This window comes from Taudactylus pleione, unplaced genomic scaffold (assembly GCF_031769625.1).
Source record: "Taudactylus pleione unplaced genomic scaffold, aTauple2 ptg000434l, whole genome shotgun sequence".
NCBI classification, from domain to species: Eukaryota; Metazoa; Chordata; class Amphibia; order Anura; family Myobatrachidae; genus Taudactylus; species Taudactylus pleione.
In genome coordinates, this window is record NW_028284836.1 from 1,379,818 (window position 1) to 1,399,630 (window position 19,813).

Consider the following 19,813-nt stretch of genomic DNA (forward strand, 5'->3'; position numbering starts at 1 on the left):
GGAACTGGTTCCCTTGTATTTATTGATGATGTGACTGCTGACAAAAGCAGCAGAATGAATTCTGAAGTGTTTCGGGCAATATTATATGCTCATATTCAGTCAAATGCTTCAGAACTCATTGGACGGCGCTTCACAGTGCAGATGGACAATGACCCGAAGCATACTGCAAAAGCAACCAAAGAGTTTTTTAAGGCTAAATAGTGGAATGTTATGCAATGGCCAAGTCAATCCCCTGACCTGAATCCGAGTGAGCATGCATTTCACTTGATGAAGACAAAACTGAAGGGAAAATGCCCCAAGAACAAGCAGGAACTGAAGACATTTGCAGTAGAGGCCTGGCAGAGAATCACCAGGGATGAAACCCAGCGTCTGGTGATGTCTATGCATTCCAGACTTCAGGCTGTAATTGCCTGCAAAGGATTTGCAACAAAGTATTAAAAAGTGAAAGTTAGATTTAGGATTGTTTAGTTTGTCCCATTACTTTTGGCCCCTTAAAAAGTGGGGGGCACATATAGAAGCCGTTGTAATTCCTACACCGTTCACCTGATTTGGATGTAATTACCCTCAAATTAAATCTGAAAGTCTGCAGTTAAATCATATCTTGTTTGTTTCATTTCACAGCCATTGTGGTGGTGAATAGAGTCCAAAATATGAAAATTCTGTCAATGTCCCAATATTTATGCACCTGACTGTATGTGTCCTGGATGAATCATGAGCTTGAGATGGCCATTGGGGATGCCTATATTACATGTGGCATTTATTTGTGTTTAAATGTTATTAACCTCACCAAAATGCACATACTGTAGAAATGTGTGTTCCCATCATACCTGGTTACTCTGCCGGAATGTCCGGGAGGCTCATAGATTTCAGAGCCTTCTCCCACACTAACAAGTGAGTATACGAGCCTTGCGGATCCCGCCCTCTTCCCCAGTGAAGTGGGCGTTCCCGGGGCTTGATGATGCCATTTGAGGAACCACGCCCACTGTACATACACTGTTCAAAGTAGCCAAGTATGTTTCAGCTATAAATTGTGTCCCGCGAAGTGCAAACGGTGCCCTATTTTAAGTATGGACATTTTGCATGGAAATAGATCTGCAAGAGGACCACTGAACATTGTATTCTCCCATAAATACATCATCTTAGAGATGGCCATTGACTGCTTTGCAACCATCGGTGATCTATGGCGGATGGCAAGTGTTTTTGCCATCCAAGCTGCTGTACCAATGTACAACGCCTGAGGTCTGATCTAAACCATCTATGGGTTTTGGCTGATGGTTTCCAACCATCGACGGTAGAGCCATCGATGGCCGCCACTACAACATGTTCATCTGTCGCATTTGTGTTCCTTCTCATTTACATAATTCTTTTTAATATGGGAGAACACTGCTGCTGGCATATAATGCTTTTGGGGCTGTCCAGCTACTGTGCAACTGTAGTGCCACCGTGTCATGCCACCCTCGGACTATGCCAGGCCTGTGCTTGAACACATGGCAGCTCAGATGCTGTGGAAATACAAGACCGAGCTGTCAGGGCATGCTGGGATTTGCAGTCCTACAACAGCTGGAGAACCGCAGACTGACGGCTTTTGATTTAGATACCTGGTTTGGCCCGGTTACCCGCTCACACAGTGGATAGATACAACAAACTTTTACCGCAGAGCAGCAGAAGCCGTCACAAAGTGGCTATCTCAGCAGCACACAATGGGGGGATTTCTATATATAATTCCCAGCAAAATAGGCCATATAGACAGGGACACAAAGCCTAGTGAGTGGAGCTATTTGGAAGCATACGCCAGAGATTATCTGTTGGCACGGATGAAAGGGAACATGAAAAGAGCGGCTCTCTCCCAAAAGCTGCTTCTTATTGTCTCAGCAATCGCATGAGGCAGAAAACGCTGTCTTTGGAGTGGGATAAAAGGACGAGCGTGAAAATACTGCAGCGCTCTTTATGCTACTATTTCAATTTAGATTGGTTGCATTATTTACAGCTGCTGCGAGTATGATTTACACCTCTATCGTCTACCAGGGAATAAAAACACAATTTACCATCCACAATTATGAGGGAAGATCATCTAATACATTTTTATTGCGGGTTCGGGAAAATAGCAGGAACTGTAATTGCTGGGAATGTGCATTATATCAGGCACAAGGGTGAAGCTATAGGAGAAAGCCCATCACATCGGTGGCAAGGGTGTCAGAGCGGGGTAACCAAGGTGTGTGTCTGACCAGTATGGCTGTGGTGACCAGTATAGCTGCGATGACCAGTATAGCAGCGGTGACCAGTATGGCTGTGGTGACCAGTATGGCTGCGGTGACCAGTATGGCTGCGGTGACCAGTATAGCTGCGATGACCAGTATAGCTGCGATGACCAGTATAGCTGTTGTGACCAGTATGGCTGTGGTGATGTGTCTGAGCAATGTAACCGGGGTGTGTGTGTATATGACCAGTATAGCTGCAGTGACCAGTATGGCTGCGGTGACCAGTATGGCTGCGGTGACCAGTATAGCTGCGATGACCAGTATGGCTGCGGTGACCAGTATGGTTGTGGTGACCAGTATGGCTGCGGTGACCAGTATAGCTGCGATGACCAGTATGGCTGCGATGACCAGTATGGCTGCGGTGACCAGTATGGCTGCGGTGACCAGTATGGCTGCGATGACCAGTATGGCTGTGGTGACCAGTATGGCTGCGGTGACCAGTATAGCTGCGATGACCAGTATGGCTGCGATGACCAGTATGGCTGCGGTGACCAGTATGGCTGCGGTGACCAGTATGGTTGCGGTGACCAGTATAGCTGCGATGACCAGTATAGCTGTGGTGACCAGTATGGCTGTGGTGATGTGTCTGAGCAATGTAACCGGGGTGTGTGTGTGTATGACCAATATAGCGGCGGTGACCAATATGGCTTTGGTGACCAGTATAGATGCGGTGATGTGTCTGAGAGTAACTGGGGTGGGTGTGTGTATGACCAGTATGGCTGTGGTGACCAGAATAGCTGTGGTGATGTGTCTGAGCAATGTAACTGGGGTGTGTGTATATGCCCAGTATGGCTGTGGTATAACTCACGAGCTAAGTACAGATGGCAATGTTTTTGATAATCTTTTTAGAAGCCATGACAGGCCCATTCTGGGGACAACCTTGCATAGAGAAATACCAAAACAACTAGAAAAACAGCCTCCTGAGAAAAGTAAATAGAATAGACAATACACCAGAATACTGTGAGTGTTTTACATACAAATTGGGAATCCCTGTATATAGACAAGTATAGTTGTGGCAAGTGTAATATAACCCAGACATTGATCTACACAATTGAATCTGTCTGAATCCTAAACAGGTTTTAGCCTCACTCTCAGACAGAATAGCCCCAGCTTCACAGCTGGGGGTCTCCACCTTGTTTGAGAAGTGAAGCTCATGGCCCGTAACACATTTGCATTGCAGTTTGAAACTGTTAGTAAGGAATGAGATATGTGTATGTATATATATATATATATATATATATATATAATATATATATATATATTATGTAGATATCGGAAATGTGGTGGCACTCTCAGGGCTTTCAATAAAAAGAAAAACGGAGCCTAAGCCCAAATGTTAGCCGACGTTTCAATCTCTTTTATTACAGATTTTCCTCAGGGTCAGACCCTGAGGAAAATCTCTAATAAAAGAGATTGAAACGTCGGCTAACATTTGGGCTTAGACTCCGTTTTTCTTTTTATTGAAAGCCCTGAGAGTGCCACCACATTTCCGATATCTAACTTGGAAAACTTACAAATTCCCCCGGGGGGCACCAAGGCAAGGTTTGTGTTTTATACACGGCGAGTGCCAGTTTTTTGGAACTATGTGTATATATATATATATATATATATATAGATAGATATATATATATGTTAAGTCCATCATAGACAGAATCTCATGCATAAACACCGCACATTATGCACAGTTGCGCTGCTAACATGACACACAGTAGCGGATGCACAATATCCTGCATGCGATGCGGATGCTGTTTATTAGCTGCATGCGTGCACATCTGCCCCAAATCAGATAAACCTACCTAGCGTCTTTTCTCATATCCCTAACACTTACATAATGCACACTTACACAAAAGGGTCCATAGCTATAAAGTAAAAGATCCAAGTTTATTCATTTATTACAAATGCTGTGAAATAAAGACTATTTTGGTATCTAAGGTTTAATACGTGATAAGTAAGCCGTGTTTGATATTATACTGATCCGCACTTTATCCACAGCTTTCTGGTACCATCGGTGTGAAGATCGGAACATGCGTTCGCAACTTATGGACCGTAAAGACATAAAAAAACAAAATGTACTTTGTAAAACCAACAATCTAGATTTGCATGAGGTGGGAAAACGAAGGCAACCAGCTGTTGGAGGCTGGACTGTGGCCATTTGAATCAACCTGTTAAATGCCCTGTAACAAATGCATCCGCACTGGGAACCAATGGGATCAGCAACAAACTCCTCTATTGTGTTGTCTATTTCTGGGGGGGTATAAATATGTGTGTGCTCTGACCCTGGGATTCTAGTCTTCTTGCTGATTGCTGATTGACGGAGGTTATCTTGCTGATGCAGGGATCTGGTCTCGGGTCTGTATAATTCTTTGCGCTAAATTGTCCTTAGATCACAGCGTGTAACTGACTGTACTTTACTTGAATAATAATTTGTGCTTTGGAAACACATGTTCAAGGTCTAAAGTCTTTATTTTACAGTATGACTGCGTATGCAAATAGCGTCAATTTTAGAGGTTTATAGGCAGGGTTTAGAAGGTATAGGTAGGTGCTTATAGAGGTTGAAATCCAGTATCCTTAGTGGTGATGTGTCTGAGCAGTGGAACTTGGGTGTGTGTGTATATGATCAGTATGGCTGCGGTGATGTGCCTGAGCAATGTAACTGGGATATGTGTGTATATGACCAGTATGGCTGTGGTGGCCAGTATGGCTGTGGTGACCAGTATGGCTGTGGTGACCAGTATAGCTGCGGTGATATGCCTGAGCAATGTAAATGGGGTGTGTGTGTATATGACCAGTATAGCTGTGGTGACCAGTATAGCTATGGTGATGTGTCTGCGCAATGTAACTGGGGTGTGTGTGTATATGACCAGTATACCTGTGGTGATGTGCCTGAGCAATATAACTGGGGTGTGTGTGTATATGACCAGTATGGCTGTGGTGACCAGTATAGCTGCGGTGATGTGCCTGAGCAATGTAACTGGGGTGTGTGTGTATATGACCAGTATAGCTGTGGTGACCAGTATGGCTGCGGTGATGTGCCTGAGCAATATAACTGGGGTGTGTGTGTATATGACCAGTATGGCTGTGGTGACCAGTATAGCTGCGGTGATGTGCCTGAGCAATGTAACTGGGGTGTGTGTGTGTATGACCAGTATAGCTGTGGTGACCAGTATGGCTGCGGTGATGTGCCTGAGCAATGTAACTGGGGTGTGTGTGTATATGACCAGTATGGCTGTGGTGACCAGTATGGCTGCGGTGATGTGCCTGAGCAATATAACTGGGGTGTGTGTGTATATGACCAGTATGGCTGTGGTGACCAGTATAGCTGCGGTGATGTGCCTGAGCAATGTAACTGGGGTGTGTGTGTATATGACCAGTATAGCTGTGGTGACCAGTATAGCTGCGGTGATGTCTCTGAGCAACGTAACCGGGGTGTGTGTGTATATGACCACTATAGCTGTGGTGACCAGAATGGCTGTGGTGACCAGTTAAGCTGTGGTGACCAGTATAGCTATGGTGATGTGTCTGAGCAATGTAACTGGGGTATGTGTGTGTATAACCAGTATGGCTGCGGTGATGAGTCTGAGCAATGTAACTGGGGTATGTGTGTGTATAACCAGTATAGCTGTGGTGACCAGTATGGCTGCGGTGATGTGTCTGAGCAATGTAACTGGGGTGTGTGTGTATATGACCAGTATGGCTGTGGTGACCAGTAAAGCTGCGGTGATGTGCATGAGCAATGTAACTGGGGTGTGTATGTATATGACCAGTATGGCTGTGGTGACCAGTATAGCTGTGGTGATATGCCTGAGCAATGTAACTGGGATATGTGTGTATATGACCAGTATGGCTGTGGTGACCAGTATGGCTGTGGTGATATGCCTGAGCAATGTAACTGGGATATGTGTGTATATGACCAGTATAGCTGCGGTGACCAGTATAGCTGCGGAGATGTCTCTGAGCAATGTAACTGGGATATGTGTGTATATGACCAGTATAGCTGTGGAGACCAGTATAGCTGCGGTGACCAGTATGGCTGCGGTGATGTGTCTGAGCAATGTAACCAGGGTGTGTGTATATATGACCAGTATGGCTGTGGTAACCAGTATAGCTGCAGTGACCAGTATAGCTATGGTGATGTGCCTGAGCAATGTAACTGGGGTATGTGTGTATAACCAGTATGGCTGTGGTGACCAGTATGGCTGCGGTGATGTCTCTGAGCAATATAACTGGGATATGTGTGTATATGACTAGTATAGCTGTGGTGACCAGTATAGATGCGGTGATGTCTCTGAGCAATGTAACTGGGGTGTGTGTATATATGACCAGTATAGCTGTGGTGACCAGTATAGCTGTGGTGACCAGTATAGCTGTGGTGATGTGTCTGAGCAATGTAACCAGGGTGTGTGTGTATATGACCAGTATAGCTGTGGTGACCAGTATGGCTGTGGTGACCAGTATAGCTATGGTGATGTGCCTGAGCAATGTAACTGGGGTGTGTGGGTATATGACCAGTATAGCTGTGGTGACCAGTATAGCTATGGTGATGTGCCTGAGCAATATAACTGGGGTGTGTGTGTATATGACAAGTATGGCTGTGGTGACCAGTATAGCTGCGGTGATGTCTCTGAGCAATATAACTGGGGTGTGTGTATATGACCAGTATTGCTGTGGTGACCAGTATGGCTGTGGTAACCAGTATGGCTGCGGTGATGTGTCTGAGCAGTGTAAGTGGGGTGTGTGTTTATATGACCAGTATAGCTGTGGTAACCAGTATAGCTGCGGTGATGTCTCTGAGCAATATAACTGGGGTGTGTGTGTATATGACTAGTATAGCTGTGGTGACCAGTATGGCTGTGGTAACCAGTATAGCTGCAGTGACCAGTATGGCTGCGGTGATGTGCCTGAGCAATATAACTGGGGTGTGTGTGTATATGACCAGTATGGCTGTGGTGACCAGTATGGCTGCGGTGATGTGTCTGAGCAATATAACTGGGGTGTGTGTGTATATGACCAGTATGGCTGTGGTGACCAGTATGGCTGGGGTGACCAGTATGGCTCAGGTGACCAGTATAGCTGCGGTAATGTGTCTGAGCAGTGTAACTGGGGTGTGTGTGTATATATGACCAGTATGGATGTGGTGACCAGTATAGCTGTGGTGACCAGTATGGCTGTTTTGATGTGCCTGAGCAATGTAACTGGGGTGTGTGTATAACCAGTATGGCTGTGGTGATGTGCCTGAGCAATGTAACTGGGGTGTGTATGTATATGACCAGTATGGCTGTGGTGACCAGTATAGCTGCGGTGATGTATCTGAGCAATGTAACTGGGATATGTGTGTATATGACCAGTATGGCTGTGGTGACCAGTATGGCTGTGGTGATATGCCTGAGCAATGTAACTGGGGTGTGTGTGTATATGACCAGTATAGCTGTGGTGACCAGTATGGCTGTGGTGACCAGTATAGCTGCGGTGATGTCTCTGAGCAATGTAACTGGGGTATGTGTGTATATGACCAGTAAGGCTGTGGTGACCAGTATAGCTGTGGTGATGTCTCTGAGCAATGTAACTGGGGTATGTGTGTATAACCAGTATGGCTGTGGTGACCAGTATAGCTGTGGTGACCAGTATGGCTGTGGTGATGTGTCTGAGCAATGTAACTGGGGTATGTGTGTATAACCAGTATGGCTGTGGTGACCAGTATGGCTGTGGTGATGTGTCTGAGCAATGTAACTGGGGAATGAGTGTATAACCAGTATGGCTGTGGTGACCAGTATGGCTGTGGTGATGGGTCTGAGCAATGTAAGTGGGGTATGTGTGTATAACCAGTATGGATGTGGTGACCAGTATGGCTGTGGTGACCAGTATAGCTATGGTGATGTGCCTGAGCAATGTAACTGGGGTATGTGTGTATATGACCAGTATGGCTGTGGTGACCAGTATAGCTGCGGTGATGTCTCTGAGCAATGTAACCAGGGTGTTTGTATATATGACCAGTATGGCTGTGGTGACCAGTATAGCTGTGGTGACCAGTATAGCTATGGTGATGTGCCTGAGCAATGTAACTGGGGTATGTGTGTATAACCAGTATGGATGTGGTGACCAGTATGGCTGTGGTGACCAGTATAGCTATGGTGATGTGCCTGAGCAATATAACTGGGGTGTGTGTGTATATGACCAGTATGGCTGTGGTGACCAGTATAGCTGCGGTGATGTCTCTGAGCAATATAACTGGGGTGTGTGTGTATATGTCCAGTATAGCTGTGGTGACCAGTATGGCTGTGGTAACCAGTATAGCAGCAGTGACCAGTATAGCTGCGGTGATGTCTCTGAGCAATATAACTGGGGTGTGTGTGTATATGACCAGTATAGCTGTGGTGACCAGTATAGCTGCGGTGATGTGCCTGAGCAATGTAACTGGGGTGTGTGTGTGTATGACCAGTATAGCTGTGGTGACCAGTATGGCTGCGGTGATGTGCCTGAGCAATGTAACTGGGGTGTGTGTGTATATGACCAGTATGGCTGTGATGACAAGTATGGCTGCGGTGATGTGCCTGAGCAATATAACTGGGGTGTGTGTGTATATGACCAGTATGGCTGTGGTGACCAGTATAGCTGCGGTGATGTGCCTGAGCAATGTAACTGGGGTGTGTGTGTATATGACCAGTATAGCTGTGGTGACCAGTATAGCTGCGGTGATGTCTCTGAGCAACGTAACCGGGGTGTGTGTGTATATGACCACTATAGCTGTGGTGACCAGAATGGCTGTGGTGACCAGTTAAGCTGTGGTGACCAGTATAGCTATGGTGATGTGTCTGAGCAATGTAACTGGGGTATGTGTGTGTATAACCAGTATAGCTGTGGTGACCAGTATGGCTGCGGTGATGTGTCTGAGCAATGTAACTGGGGTGTGTGTGTATATGACCAGTATGGCTGTGGCGACCAGTAAAGCTGCGGTGATGTGCCTGAGCAATGTAACTGGGGTGTGTATGTATATGACCAGTATGGCTGTGGTGACCAGTATAGCTGTGGTGATATGCCTGAGCAATGTAACTGGGATATGTGTGTATATGACCAGTATGGCTGTGGTGACCAGTATGGCTGTGGTGATATGCCTGAGCAATGTAACTGGGATATGTGTGTATATGACCAGTATAGCTGTGGTGACCAGTATAGCTGCGGTGACCAGTATAGCTGCGGAGATGTCTCTGAGGAATGTAACTGGGATATGTGTGTATATGACCAGTATAGCTGTGGAGACCAGTATAGCTGCGGTGACCAGTATGGCTGCGGTGATGTGTCTGAGCAATGTAACCAGGGTGTGTGTATATATGACCAGTATGGCTGTGGTAACCAGTATAGCTGCAGTGACCAGTATAGCTATGGTGATGTGCCTGAGCAATGTAACTGGGGTATGTGTGTATAACCAGTATGGCTGTGGTGACCAGTATGGCTGCGGTGATGTCTCTGAGCAATATAACTGGGATATGTGTGTATATGACCAGTATAGCTGTGGTGACCAGTATAGATGCGGTGATGTCTCTGAGCAATGTAACTGGGGTGTGTGTATATATGACCAGTATAGCTGTGGTGACCAGTATAGCTGTGGTGATGTGTCTGAGCAATGTAACCAGGGTGTGTGTGTATATGACCAGTATAGCTGTGGTGACCAGTATGGCTGTGGTGACCAGTATAGCTATGGTGATGTGCCTGAGCAATGTAACTGGGGTGTGTGGTATATGACCAGTATAGCTGTGGTGACCAGTATAGCTATGGTGATGTGCCTGAGCAATATAACTGGGGTGTGTGTGTATATGACAAGTATGGCTGTGGTGACCAGTATAGCTGCGGTGATGTCTCTGAGCAATATAACTGGGGTGTGTGTATATGACCAGTATTGCTGTGGTGACCAGTATGGCTGTGGTAACCAGTATGGCTGCGGTGATGTGTCTGAGCAGTGTAAGTGGGGTGTGTGTTTATATGACCAGTATAGCTGTGGTAACCAGTATAGCTGCGGTGATGTCTCTGAGCAATATAACTGGGGTGTGTGTGTATATGACTAGTATAGCTGTGGTGACCAGTATGGCTGTGGTAACCAGTATAGCTGCAGTGACCAGTATGGCTGCGGTGATGTGCCTGAGCAATATAACTGGGGTGTGTGTGTATATGACCAGTATGGCTGTGGTGACCAGTATGGCTGCGGTGATGTGTCTGAGCAATATAACTGGGGTGTGTGTGTATATGACCAGTATGGCTGTGGTGACCAATATGGCTGTGGTGACCAGTATGGCTGAGGTGACCAGTATAGCTGCGGTAATGTGTCTGAGCAGTGTAACTGGGGTGTGTGTGTATATATGACCAGTATGGATGTGGTGACCAGTATGGCTGTGGTGATGTGCCTGAGCAATGTAACTGGGGTGTGTGTGTATATGACCAGTATGGCTGTGGTGACCAGTATAGCTGTGGTGATGTGCCTGAGCAATGTAACTGGGGTGTGTATGTATATGACCAGTATAGCTGTGGTGACCAGTATAGCTGCGGTGATGTATCTGAGCAATGTAACTGGGATATGTGTGTATATGACCAGTATGGCTGTGGTGACCAGTATGGCTGTGGTGATATGCCTGAGCAATGTAACTGGGGTGTGTGTGTATATGACCAGTATAGCTGTGGTGACCAGTATGGCTGTGGTGACCAGTATAGCTGCGGTGATGTCGCTGAGCAATGTAACTGGGGTATGTGTGTATATGACCAGTATGGCTGTGGTGACCAGTATGGCTGTGGTGACCAGTATAGCTGTGGTGATGTCTCTGAGCAATGTAACTGGGGTATGTGTGTATAACCAGTATGGCTGTGGTGACCAGTATAGCTGTGGTGACCAGTATGGCTGTGGTGATGTGTCTGAGCAATGTAACTGGGGTATGTGTGTATAACCAGTATGGCTGTGGTGACCAGTATAGCTGTGGTGACCAGTATGGCTGTGGTGATGTGTCTGAGCAATGTAACTGGGGAATGAGTGTATAACCAGTATGGCTGTGGTGACCAGTATGGCTGTGGTGATGGGTCTGAGCAATGTAAGTGGGGTATGTGTGTATAACCAGTATGGATGTGGTGACCAGTATGGCTGTGGTGACCAGTATAGCTATGGTGATGTGCCTGAGCAATGTAACTGGGGTATGTGTGTATATGACCAGTATGGCTGTGGTGACCAGTATAGCTGCGGTGATGTCTCTGAGCAATGTAACCAGGGTGTGTGTATATATGACCAGTATGGCTGTGGTGACCAGTATAGCTGTGGTGACCAGTATAGCTATGGTGATGTGCCTGAGCAATGTAACTGGGGTATGTGTGTATAACCAGTATGGATGTGGTGACCAGTATGGCTGTGGTGACCAGTATAGCTATGGTGATGTGCCTGAGCAATATAACTGGGGTGTGTGTGTATATGACCAGTATGGCTGTGGTGACCAGTATAGCTGCGGTGATGTCTCTGAGCAATATAACTGGGGTGTGTGTGTATATGTCCAGTATAGCTGTGGTGACCAGTATGGCTGTGGTAACCAGTATAGCAGCAGTGACCAGTATAGCTGCGGTGATGTCTCTGAGCAATATAACTGGGGTGTGTGTGTATATGACCAGTATAGCTGTGGTGACCAGTATAGCTGCGGTGATGTCTCTGAGCAATGTAACTGGGGTATGTTTATATATGACCAGTATGGCTGTGGTGACCAGTATAGCTGTGGTGATGTGCCTGAGCAATGTAACTGGGGTGTGTGTGTATAATCAGTATGGCTGTGGTGACCAGTATAGCTGTGGTGACCAGTATGGCTGTGGTGACCAGGATAGCTATGGTGATGTGCCTGAGCAATGTAAGTGGGGTGTGTGTGTATATGACCAGTATGTCTGTGGTGACCAGTATGGCTGCGGTGACCAGTATAGCTGCAGTGACCAGTATGGCTGCGGTGATGTGCCTGAGCAATGTAACTGGGGTGTGTGTGTGTGTATATGACCAGTATAGCTGTGGTGACCAGTATGGCTGTGGTGATGTGTCTGAGCAGTGTAACTGGGGTGTGTGTGTATATGACCAGTATGGCTGTGGTGACCAGTATGGCTGAGGTGACCAGTATAGCTGCGGTAATGTGTCTGAGCAGTGTAACTGGGGTGTGTGTATATATGACCAGTATGGATGTGGTGACCAGTATAGCTGTGGTGATGTGCCTGAGCAATGTAACTGGGGTGTGTGTGTATATGACCAGTATGGCTGTGGTGACCAGTATAGCTGTGGTGATGTGCCTGTGCAATGTAACTGGGGTGTGTATGTATATGACCAGTATAGCTGCGGTGATGTATCTGAGCAATGTAACTGGGATATGTGTGTATATGACCAGTATGGCTGTGGTGATATGCCTGAGCAATGTAACTGGGATATGTGTGTATATGACCAGTATAGCTGTGGTGACCAATATAGCTGCGGTGATGTGTCTGAGCAATGTAACTGGGGTGTGTGTGTATATGACCAGTATAGCTGTGGTGACCAGTATAGCTGCGGTGATGTGTCTGAGCAATGTAACTGGGGTGTGTGTGTATATGACCAGTATAGCTGTGGTGACCAGTATGGCTGCGGTGATGTGCCTGAGCAATGTAACTGGGGTGTGTATGTATATGACCAGTATGGCTGTGGTGACCAGTATGGCTGTGGTGATATGCCTGAGCAATGTAACTGGGATATGTGTGCATATGACCAGTATGGCTGTGGTGACCAGTATAGCTGCGGTGATGTCTCTGAGCAATGTAACAGGGGTGTGTGTGTATATGACCAGTATGGCTGTGGTGACCAGAATAGCTGCGGTGACCAGTATGGCTGTGGTGACCAGTATAGCTGTGGTGATGTGCCTGAGCAATGTAACTGGGGTATGTGTGTATATCCAGTATGGCTGTGGTGACCAGTATAGCTGTGGTGACCAGTATGGCTGTGGTGATGTGTCTGAGCAATGTAACCAGGGTGTGTGTATATATGACCAGTATGGCTGTGGTGACCAGTATGGCTGCGGTGATGTCTCTGAGCAATGTAACCAGGGTGTGTGTATATATGACCAGTATGGTTGTGGTGACCAGTATAGCTATGGTGATGTGCCTGAGCAATGTAACTGGGGTGTGTGTGTATAACCAGTATGGCTGTGGTGACCAGTATGGCTGCGGTGATGTCTCTGAGCAATGTAACTGGGGTATGTGTATATATGACCAGTATGACTGGGGTGACCAGTATAGCTGTGGTGACCAGTATGGCTGCGGTGATGTCTCTGAGCAGTGTAACTGGGGTGTGTGTGTATATGACCAGTATGGCTGTGGTGACCAGTATGGCTGAGGTGACCAGTATAGCTGCGGTAATGTGTCTGAGCAGTGTAACTGGGGTGTGTCTGTATATGACCAATATAGCTGTGGTGACCAGTATGGCTGTGGTGACCAGTATAGCTGCGGTGATGTGCCTGAGCAATGTAACTGGGGTGTGTGTGTATATGACCAGTATGGCTGTGGTGACCAGTATAGCTGTGGTGATGTGCCTGAGCAATGTAACTGGGGTGTGTATGTATATGACCAGTATGGCTGTGGTGACCAGTATAGCTGCGGTGATGTATCTGAGCAATGTAACTGGGATATGTGTGTATATGACCAGTATAGCTGTGGTGACCAATATAGCTGCGGTGATGTGTCTGAGCAATGTAACTGGGGTGTGTGTATATGACCAGTATGGCTGTGGTGACCAGTATAGCTGCGGTGATGTCTCTGAGCAATATAACTGGGGTGTGTGTGTATATATGACCAGTATAGCTGTGGTGACCAGTATGGCTGTGGTGACCAGTATGGCTGCGGTGATGTGTCTGAGCAATGTAACTGGGGTGTGTGTGTATATGACCAGTATGGCTGTGGTGACCAGTATAGCTGCGGTGATGTGTCTGAGCAATGTAACTGGGGTGAGTGTGTATATGACCAGCATGGCTGTGGTGACCAGTATAGCTGTGGTGATGTGTCTGAGCAATGTAACTGGGGTGTGTGTGTATATGACCAGTATGGCTGTGGTATCCAGTATAGCTGTGGTGACCAGTATAGCTGCGCTGATGTGCCTGAGCAATGTAATTGGGGTGTGTGTGTATATCACCAGTATAGCTGTGGAGACCAGTATAGCTGCGGTGAGAGTAACTGGGCTGTCACAAGCATTTTCATTTAGGCAACGTTAGTGAGTAGACAGACTTGCCGACTGCGCACAGCTGACCGGATGACCAGAAGCGTAATCCGGCTGATTCGGATGTGTCTATTGCACCAAGTATAAGCTGGTGTATGTGTGCCCTGATGCTGATGGGATGCCGGCTGCTGAAATCCTGACGCCGGAATCCTGATTAGCTGAGAAGACCGGCGCCGGAATGCCGACATGGCTGGAGATGCTGACAGCTGGCATCCAGATCGTAAGTATAGCTGGGCCGGGTAGGTGTTAGCCGCAAGGGGGAGGGTTAAGTTTAGGCACCCCGGGGGCACATAGGGTTAGGTTGCGGGAGGGGGAGGGTTAGTGTTAGGCTCCAGACAGGGGGGGTAGGTTATGGTTAGGCACCACCGGGGGGGAGATTAGGGTTAGGCACTAAGGGGGGAGGGTTAAGCACTAAGGAGGGGGGGGTTAGGCACTAAGGAGGGGAGGGTTAGGGAATAAGGGGGGAGGGTTAGGCACTAAGGAGGGGAGGGTTAGTCACTAAGGGGGGAGGGTTAGGGTTAGGCACTAACGGGGGAGGGTTAGATTTAGGCACTTACAAGGAAGGTTAGGGTGTGGGGTAGGGAGGGTTAGTATTAGGGTTCAGTAAAGGAGGGTTAGGGTGCGGGGTAGGGAGGGTTAGTATTAGGGTGCAGTAAAGGAGGGTTAGGGTGCGGGGTAGGAAGGGTTAGTATTAGGGTGCAGTAAAAGAGGGTTAGGGTGCGGGGTAGGGAGGGTTAGTTTTAGGGTGCAGTAATGGAGGGTTAGGGTGCGGGGTAGGGAGGGTTAGTATTAGGGTGCAGTAAAGGAGGGTTAGGGTGAAGGGTAGGGAGGGTTAGTATTAGGGTGCAGTAAAGGAGGGTTAGGGTGCGGGGTAGGGAGGGTTAGTATTAGGGTGCAGTAAAGGAGGGTTAGGGTGCGGGGTAGGGAGGGTTAGTATTAGGGTGCAGTAAAGGAGGGTTAGGGTGAAGGGTAGGGAGGGTTAGTATTAGGGTGCAGTAAAGGAGGGTTAGGGTGCGGGGTAGGGAGGGTTAGTATTAGGGTGCAGTAAAGGAGGGTTAGGGTGCGGGGTAGGGAGGGTTAGTATTAGGGTGCAGTAAAGGAGGGTTACGGTGAAGGGTAGGGAGGGTTAGTATTAGGGTGCAGTAAAGGAGGGTTACGGTGAAGGGTAGGGAGGGTTAGTATTAGGGTGCAGTAAAGGAGGGTTAGGGTGCGGGGTAGGGAGGGTTAGTATTAGGCGCAGTAAAGGAGGGTTAGGGTTAGAGGGTGAATAGGGCAGCGGAACAGTACTTACCGTTCCCCTGTCGGCATTGTAGGCATCGGGATGCCGCTGTCAGTCTATTGACAGCCGGCATCCCGACTGTGGAGATATGATACCCAACCCAACGCTGATGATGGCTTATTAAACAGATAGGGGGACGGTCCGCCGGCAAAGATGTGCAGAACTATGGCTACGGGCACATATAGGCATATGGTTCTGCGCATGCAACGCTGGAGCAGTGACGGCCGACTTGCGATCAAACTCTACAGCAGTGATAGGTGAGAAATGTGTGCGCGAGGATCCCCCCCCGGCACAGAGCGCTGTAGATAGGATACAAGTCGGCATTTAAAGCTGTGATACTGGGTTGTGGGTGATGCGGCTTTTCATACCAATGCAGCTGTTCCTCCACACGGAAACACACATCTGCTCATTAGCAATACAATGTCATTTCCAGCGTCTAATTACATGGAGATGACGGATTCTTTATGCATTGGCTAAAAACAGTACAGTCCTCGAAACAAAAAGTGTCTGCAGATAAGAAATATATGAGAGCACGTTGTTCAGAGCGCCGGGGTGCAGACATTAATCTTCTTAATCTCCCCGGGCTCACAAACCGCGCGGCGCTCGCAGCTACAGGCCGCCTTGTGCTGCAAATCAAGTGGAATATTTCATATTCAAAATAAAAGATGAATTTTTTGAGATACAGGAAACAAAATAAGAAACATACAGTAAAGTATGGAACATTTCCAGCCTCCCAAGTACGTTCTCTTATCAGACCGGAACAGATTCCTCCTCATCACACTTCAAACGGCAGCGGGCGGCAACGATTTGGCGATACGGAGAGATTTCTGTACCAGCTCAGTAAGATGATAATATCAAACAAAGATATTGATATCCAACACTTTCTTCCCTCCAGGACTGGGGGGTGTTTTATCCATATATGGCTACTTTCAAGTTTTAATATCACCCCCCCCTATCCCAAAGAAATAGAGGCATTAAAAAAAAGGGAGGGAGGGGGTGACTTGATGACGTCTGGTGACAGATCCTCTTTCCATCTGACAGATCGCGGAGCACTTCAGACGCCATTGTGACATCATCGTTCTTTTTACATGCAAATTTTGTGGTGCCCCATGCCATTGCCCCTTGTACATGCCCTTTGGGATCTCCTGGAGGGGGGTCGTCAAGAGTAGGCAAGTGTGGATTACAGGGAGGATTATTTTTTAGGTACTGTGGCCCTCATTCAGAGCCGCTCGCAAAAAGCCGCTTTTGTTTTAAAAGCCGACCTCCTGGCCGCTCGCTAAGCTGTGGGTGACCACCCACAGCTTTAGCAAGTGACCATATGATGGTCGCGATGGTCGAGACCATCGCGGCTTGCGACGAGACACTTGCGGTAGGGTCTCGTCTATCGCAAGCCCCAGGTAGCATGATGCTCTAACAGAGCAGGAAGCTCCCTACTGACATCACTGGTGATGTCAGTAGGGCCGCCCCCAAACGGCAGGCGTTCCTTCAGGAACGCCTCCGTTTGTCTGGCCAACCCCCCAACACCACCTACAAAATGGGGCGAGCTGTCGATCAACATCCCCTTTTGTAGTGAACCCCGGAGCGAGTGAATTTTGCACTCGCTCCGGGGCTTGCGCACACACACTTCGAGCGCTGCCCGTGCGCAGGCCCTCCCCATCGACCCGCTTGCGAGCGTATAGCGCTTGCGAGCGGGTCTGAATGAGGGTCTGTGTGTACCCAAGCACATTTCACATTGTGTTTTTTTTTTTGTTTCGAGCACAATGATGGCTTCAGTAATAGAAATATCATTTTTAGTAAATGCATGATCCATGGAGAAGTGACAAACATATATATATTTTAAATTAGTTTTCGCCCCATTGCAGTTCTGGCACAATTTTGGCACAACAAACAGATGTTCCCGGCGCTATTCAAAAAGAAATTTGTAATCTATTTATATTAAAGCAATTGTGCAAAGGTTCTTAATATGTCAAAAGCAGCAGGTCATTGATAGTGGGGTTTGTGAAGACCCATAAAAACCAGAGAACAGACGGCGCTAATAAAAAATCTACTATAAGATGACAGAATTCACATGTATATAAAGACCAGTCATGGCTCCAAACTAAAAAATAATAATGAACTAATAGTTTTTTTTATTTTAATATTTATTAATATATGTAAATACCAATATTCAGATTAAATATAAAAAAGACATGGTATATTTATATTACAGCGGCATACATCTATCTGGCTGGAATAACTTTGCGTGTTATGTATTTGTTCCTAGGTGGGTACATTAATACCACCCCAACTGGTATTTTTTTCAGGATTGGATATAAACTTTTTATTGATTCCAACTGTCCACAGTGTATTATGCATAAATTTCCAAGTGGTCCTTAGTGTAGTTCGCTCAATAGAGGTTCATGGTCTAAGTGTATTGTATATTTATTCTGTTGACTGTGAGATATTTGTCTTTTTTATATTTAATCTGAATATTGGTATTTACATATAAAAATAAAAAAACTATTAGTTCATTATTATTTTTTTAGTTTGGAGCCATGACTGGTCTTTATATACATGTGAATTCTGTCATCTTATAGTAGATTTTTTATTAGCGCAGTCTGTTCTCATTGTTTTTTGTCACAATTTTGCCACAAGCCAAATAACTGCCTGTATGGCTTCAGACTGTAGGAGGAACCCGTAACACTACAAGGAAAGTCAAGAGACGATGAGAGGACATACAAACTCCACACAGTTGGGAACCTGGTCGGAATGGAACCCAACGCTGCTGAGGGGCAGATGTGCTAATCATTGTTCCATCTGTATACAGCATATTAATAAGACTTTAACTCAGTTTTCATCATGATGTCCCTTTAAGAACTGTGGGGGAGATGTACTAATTCTTGGAGAGTGATAAAGTACCAACCAATCAGCTGCCAACTGTCACTTTGGGCAGAATTCACACCCGCACAGAGCGTTGAATTGAATAGCTGCGGAAGCTCCCTCCCGGGGCTATTCAACATTGCTTTGAATTGAATTCCCCCCTTTACAGGCTGTGTTTGAAAAATGACAGTTAGGATCTGGTTGGTTGGTACTTTATCACCCTCCAAGGCTTAGTACTGCACATCTCCTCATGTTTTTTACATGTGTAGGATCTCTTTTCCGGAAGCCCATTAGCCAGAAATTCCTGAAGACCAGAAAGCCGACAATTGATGCTGTTCTGCATCAGGGGGCTGATTTAAAGCTGGTCGTGTCTTTGGGGCACGTAGTAAAAGCAACTTGCATCTGTAGCCCATCTTGTGTCTCTAACAGCACGAGAGAATAATTATTTCTAGTAAAAGCGAAAGTCGCAATGACTATGTAACTAATACGGACGTAGCACTCGGGTGGCAGAGGCGGACAGGAGACGTCTATTTCCTACAGGCACCTCATTCTGCATTTGCCTAAATGTGCAATACCATCCACATGGGAATTATGCCCTCTGTGTATCTGCAGGGGACTCTGGGCCTGATTCAGACCCGCTTGCAAGCGGGTCGATGGCCGGGCAGTGCGCTCCGGGGCTGGCAACAAAACGGGCGCCCCGTTTTGTAGGCGGGGAGGGGGGGGTGGCTGGCCAAACGGAGGCGTTCCCGAAGGATGTCAGTAGTTGAGCTTCCTGCTCTATTAGAGCAGGAAGCTCACTGGGGCTTGCGGGAATGAAACCCTACCACAAGGGTCTCGTCGCAAGCCCGATGGTGGCGACCATCGCCTGGCCGCTCGCAAAAGCTGTGGGTGGCCAGGCCGGATTGAAAAATAAAACCAGGCCGCCCAGATTCAGAGCGAGCACTCGCGTTTTGCGAGCGCCTCTGAATCAGGCCCTCTGTTCTCCAGATCTTTTCTAAGGGAGGACAATGGGCCTGATTGAGACCCACTCGCGAGCGGCTGTCCGCTCGCAAGTGGGTCGATGTTATGGACTGAGCATGCGCACGACGGAGGGAGCTCCGTCGTGCGCATGCGCCAGACGCGACAAGCGAAGGAAAGTCCTTCGCTCGTTGTGTCCGATCAAAGGGGGCGTGCTGTCAATGT

General features: G+C 47.2%; 1 protein-coding gene across 4 annotated transcripts in view; it reads right to left on the bottom strand.

Moving 5' to 3' along the window:
• The window catches only part of MSRA (methionine sulfoxide reductase A), a 431,273-nt gene that overhangs the window by 125,286 nt on the left and 286,174 nt on the right, over window positions 1-19,813 (bottom strand). The gene's annotated exons all lie outside the window — the stretch shown is intronic.